The sequence below is a fragment of the Notolepis coatsorum genome (assembly GCF_963971535.1).
Source record: "Notolepis coatsorum genome assembly, chromosome: 10".
Classification (NCBI taxonomy): Eukaryota; Metazoa; Chordata; class Actinopteri; order Aulopiformes; family Paralepididae; genus Notolepis; species Notolepis coatsorum.
In genome coordinates, this window is record NC_140174.1 from 24,357,801 (window position 1) to 24,364,064 (window position 6,264).

The following is a 6,264-nucleotide window of genomic DNA, read 5'->3' on the forward strand; positions in this document are numbered from 1 at the left end:
CTCTGAAAGAAGGTTATGTTAAAGTAGTCCAGTTGCTCTGCTGCTCTGATCATGTCCTCGTTAGGATTGCTGATTTGTTAGTATGTAATCTTCATGTATTGTATGCAAAAAACATTTTTTGTCTCAAAGTAACTAGTAACTAATGCGTTCAGAACTTCAGATACATATAGTGGAGTAAAAAGTACAATATTTACTTTGAAATACACAAATACACAAGCAAAGTACAAGTACCTCGAAATTGTACTTAAGTACAGTACTTGAGTTAACAAATACTATACTTTCCACCACTATTTCTAAGTTGGAGTTTAAAATCTTTACAGAACACATTTCAATGCATTGTTCAACGCTTTTGAAGAATGCCTCCCACAAAACATTTAATTCTTATCAAGCAGAGCCTGGTAATTACTAAATGCTTGAAATAGCTGAGGATGATAAGCAAGGATATGCTAATGCCTCTATTTACTGTTGATGGAAGCTATTATAAGCACCATTTATTGCTGAGAACACAATCTTGTAGGCTATACACATAACAAGACGTCAAGGACAATTCTGGGACACATTGTTCTTTTTACTGCTGTTATTAATTCCTTAGAGACCTCTTGGTAATATTTTCCATGAAACATGATCTGGTATAGATTTTATATACACCTAATATGTTGTTTTCTTGTTTTGGGTGGGGTGTATAACCGCAGAAACTGAGAGCGAGAGGGTATTATTCATCTTTAGGAACAGAAGAATAAAACAGAACCCTGATGGTTGAAAGGTAGGAAATAACAGTTTTTATTTTAACAGCCCTATACCATTACCATAGAAGCACATTATTAAATCACTGTTTGCCGACTTTGCTTCAAATCCTTTTGTTATTGTTTTGGAATTATAATGAGTTTAGGAAAACTGTCAATTCTACGCAATATACAAGTACCCCCCCCCCCCAATAAAAAACATACATTGCAGCCATTGCTACCATAACAGTCGTTAACGAGACATGCCTGTGGGGGGAAATGTATTTTAAATGTGTACTGTATTAAAGGTCTGTTATTCCTACACATTCATTCCCATGTTGACTCCTTTGCTTAGGAAATTCAAATGAGGATAAGAATGAGGTTACAAAAATAGTAAATTAAGTCATCAGCACTCGCAAATTAATAATATTCGCAACTTGTCTGTGTTTAACAACCAGCTGATACAAAGGTTGTTAATCACCGACAAATGCCTGGCTTCTGTTTAATAGGGGTCACACACCCACAAAATGTGTCAGTAACGCTGTGGAAAGCCTAGGGCTGAACACTCTGTATCCTGTGCATTATTAAAAGTACCGGTATAGACTACTGCACTTACACGTTACGTGGAGCTTGTGAGGGGGGGGGGGGGATAAAATGAATGAATGTTGATTAGTTAGTTAGTTAGTTAGTTAGTTAGTTAGTTAGTTAGTTAGTTAGTTAGTTAGTTAGTTAGTTAGTTAGTTAGTTAGTTAGTTAGTTAGTTAGTTAGTTAGTTAGTTAGTTAGTTCGTTCGTTCGTTAGTAGTTTATTAAGAAGTAAGTAGTTACAACCACTTACGCCAAGGCTCTAATCAACATTCATTTGTTTTATCCCATGGCTAACCATAGCTACAACCACTTATGTCAAGGCTCTAATTCAACATTCATTCATTGTATCCCCCGCACTCCCTCCCCCGCTCTCTCCCATGAGCTCAAAATACTGGAAGTGTTGCGGTAGTCTATTACAGACGTATGCGAGTGCTGAGCTGATGACCTCATTGGCTATTTTCTTTTGTCCTTTTCTGGGTCGGCACGTATTATATCCAAAGGGCATTTGGGTTGGACACTCAGGGTTCTTTGGTTTGGATAGAATGAGGTTCCTCTGACACTGCAGAGACACAGCACCGCACCTCGCTCAGCCCTGCCGCGTCAGAATAGTTAAACTGCAGAAGCCGACAGGATGTCCCAGTGGTCGAAGACACCAGCGGCGTAAGAAGCAAATTAAAATGAAGTGCTGACAACTGTGACACGGACTCCAGCCTAATGATATATCTTCCACAACTATCCGTGCACCAATGTCAGACCAACTTGAAAGTCACTAGCGATGATATTTTACGAGTATAATGTGAACGTGCTCTGTTGAACACAAGGAGAATGTCTTAGATTAGATTAAAATGTATTGTCATTATACAGCACAAATACAGTACAACGAAAAGAAGGTTTGCATCCAACCAGAGTGCAAATGTAACAGTAAAGTGCAATAGTAATATGTATAGGTTATTAAACTATAAAATAATGTAAATTAGTACTACTGATTCAATGTAGGCTATGGAGTTTAGTGAAAAGCGAAATTGTAAATCGACAGGCCTGCTGTGTCATCCACAATATGCTAGTATTGTACTTATGAACAACCTAACATTATATTATATTGTACAAAATATTATACCTTGACATATTTGCATTTGTACAACAACAATTCAATTAGCCACAATTAGCACCACCGTATCCAGCAGGGAGTGAGACGTGGTGGGGAAGATGTGAGGCCTATACTCCCCATCAGGATTTAGATCTGTGGGATTCTGCAGTGTCCTCCAAATTAGAAACAGTTGTTCAGTGCCACTGTCTTCAGTGTCTTGTTGTTGCATCCATTTGTCAAGACTGGCGCGTGCGTCTGTTTTCCCGCGTCGCAGCTAAAGTGAGGTAGACGGCTGATGAGAACCTCGACGCTCACCGGGAGATGTGTTCTAATTAGAGTGTGCGTCTTGCCGGGGAGAATAACAAGCCTCATCCCGGAGACGACCGCCTCGAGACGAGCCAGCAGTCGCCCTGTTAACGAAAACACATCTGATGTCCTGAACCGCGGGGTCGTCACACCTGCGTCAACGCTCCACGCATTTAGGACTTTGAAGTGGTGCACACATCTCCTCGCAGGACGTATAGGCACGAATCATTAGTAATAGGCTGGAACAATACCGCTGTCTGTGTATATGAGATCGGTCCATTGATGGGGAGAAAGAAAAAAACAAGTGTATATGCGGGAAGTAATGTTCCTGCCTTATAATACCTGTCTAAGTGCCTCTTTCTGAGAGAGCAAACATTCCTGGGGGGGGGGGGGATGTCCACCATCTTAAGCAAAAGTCCAGAGTGGCAGATCAATTGCAAGCACGTCAGTATGAAAGGCGTTTTTGTGTTTTAACTTTGTTTACAAGCTGCATGGGGATAAACCGAGCCCTCTACACCACAGGCCTTTAGTGCTGCAGCCTGCAGGTGTACTCAAGTCTGTCCCTGCACACTCGTGCTACACCACGTCTGTCTGTGGGTAGCATAGGGGGGGAATAAGGGGCTTCCAGTCACCACGGGAGAGAGGGGAAGGAACAATCTGAGGGGCACTTGTATTGGAGCTTTCACCTCCAAATCATTCTGTAGTAGTTAAAAATATTCTATAATGATTTATTTTGATCCGTTCAGTGGTTCTCGAGTTACATGCCGATATGTGAGGCGTGCGCCAACGTCTTTAGCGACAGTATAGCTCAGGAGGTAGAGCAGTAGTCTGGAAATCCGGAGGTTCCCGGTTCGATTCCTGCTCCTCCCGGGCAGCGTGTCGATGTGTCCTTGAGCAAGACACTTAACCCCTAATTGCTCTTGATGAGCAGGTTGGTACCTTGCATGGTTCCTTCCGCCGTTGGTGTGTGAATGTGTGAGTGAATGTGTGAATGAATGGGTAAAATGTGAGTAACAAATTGTAAAGTGTATCTGCTGTATCTGTCTCTAATCCTTTCAATCTCACCATTGTTACACTCTACCGCCCTCCAGGTCCGCTCGACCACTTCCCAGAGGAGCTGGACATGCTTCTAAGCTCCTTACCGGAAGATGGTACCCCCCCTCCTTCTACTGGGCGATTTCAACCTGCCTGACTCATCTCAGTCGGACACAGTGGTCTCCCTCCTACAATCCTTTGACCTGTCTCCCACTGCCATGCCTCCCACCCACAAAGCAGGCAACTCCTTGGATCTCATATTTTCCCGTAACTCCAGCATCATTAACACCACGGTAACTTGCCTGCATGTATCTGACCATTCCTTCATATCCTTCTCACTAACACTCAGGCTTAACCGAAAGGTCTTCACCCCAACTCACTCAGACGCAACCTGCCCTCCCTATCCCCCTCCATCCTCTCCTCTGACATACTATCCGCTCTAACTTTGAGTGACACCTCCTTCGACAAGCTCTATCCCCTCGTTGAGAAACCTGCCCGCCGTTCCCCACCCAGTCCATGGCTGACGGAGGCAGTGAGAGAACAAAGACAGGTCCTGAGAGCGGCTGAGAGGAAGTATAGAAAGTCACGCCTCACTGCTGACATCAACACATATCACAACCTCTTGTTAACATTCTCCAAAACCATTACTAATGCCAAAGCTTCTTTCTTTCACCATAGGATCGAGGCCTCTGCCGAAGACTTTGCAATCTTCTTCGAGGAAAAAGTGGAGAACATCCGCAGCTCCTTCTCCCAACCCCCACCCATTCCAAATACTGAATCGACAACCTCATCCTTCACTCTGTCATCTTTCTCTCCCATTACAGAAGCCGAGACCCTGACACTGGTAACGTTGAATCGCCCGACTACATGCCAGCTGGAACAGCTACCCTCCCCACTCCTCCAGACCATAGCACCAGACATCCTCCCATTCTTAACTGCAACCATCAACTCCTCCCTCAACTCGGGGGTGGTCCCCACCTCCCTAAAACAAGCCAGAGTCACACCGCTCATAAAAAAACCAACCCTGAACCCCACCGTCATAGGCAACTATCGTCCTGTCTCTCTTCTCTCCTTCCTTTCTAAAACACTTGAACGTGCTGTATCCAACCAACTCACTGCTTATCTCTTACAGAATGACCTCCTAGACCCTAATCAGTCAGGCTTCCAGACTGGCCACTCCACAGAAACGGTCCTCATTGCGGTCACAGAGGCACTTCACTTCACTTCACAGAGGCCTCTCCTCTGTCCTGATTCTCCTAGATCGATCTGCAGCTTTCGACACAGTCAACCATCAGATCCTCCTCGCGGCCCTCGCAGGAATGGAAGTGGCTGGCTCTGCGCTGACATCATACCTCAATGACCGTTCCTACCAAGTGTCATGGAGAGGGACCCTGTCGGCCACCCGCCCCCTGCGGACGGGCGTCCCCCAGGGCTCGGTCCTAGGACCCCTTCTCTTCTTCCTCTACACTAAATCACTGGGTAACATTATCACGTCTCATGCCTTCTCGTATCATTGTTATCTCCTTCCCTCCCTCAGATATCCACGTCTCTGAGCGGATCTCGGCCTGTCTGTCCGACATCTCCGCCTGGATGACGAACAACCACCTCACACTGAACCTAAGCAAAACAGAATTGCTCCACATGCCGGCCAAATCCTCCCCCCTGACCGACCTTTCCATCACAGTCGAGAATGCAGCTGTGACCGCGTCCCCGACCGCCAAGAACCTTGGTGTTGTCCTCGACGACCAGTTGAACTTCTCTGCTCACATCACAGCGACAACCAGAACCTGCAGATTCCTCCTGAGCAATGTCAGAAGGATCCGCCCCTTCCTGACAAAAGAAGCCACCCAACTCCTCGTCCAATCAACAGTCATCTCCTGCCTCGACTACTGCAATGCAGTGCTAGCTGGCCTCCCGGCCACTGCCACCAAGCCTCTTCAACTCATTCAGAACGTAGCGGCCCACCTGATCTCAAACCTACCGAAGTCAGCCCATGTCACCCCACTTCTTAGGGACCTGCACTGGCTCCCCATTGCTGCACGAATCCGCTTCAAGGCCCTCGACCTGGCATACCGTGCAGCAAAGGGAACTGCTCCCGCCTACCTCCAGTCAATGGTCTCTAACTACATACCCTCAAGACCCCTACGCTCTGCATCTTCTGGCCGTCTCAGACCCACTCCTATCCGAGCTCTGGGAGGGTCATCAAGGAGAAGCCGCCTTTTCTCAGTCCTTGCCCCACAATGGTGGAATGAAATACCCACCCCAGATAGGACAGCCGAAACCCGTCGACTAAAGACGCACTTCTTCAACCATTATCTGATTTTTATTTTTTTTATATAAAATAACAAATAATATCTAACCCTAACTAACCTTACTATCATGCACTTGTCCTAATAAACTAATCTACACTGTAGCACTCAACACTTTGATGCACATTGTTACTCAGCTGATAGAGTTGTGCCCTAGACTTGTCGTACAGAACTTGTAAGTCGCTTTGGATAAAAGCGTCAGCTAAATGACTAAATGT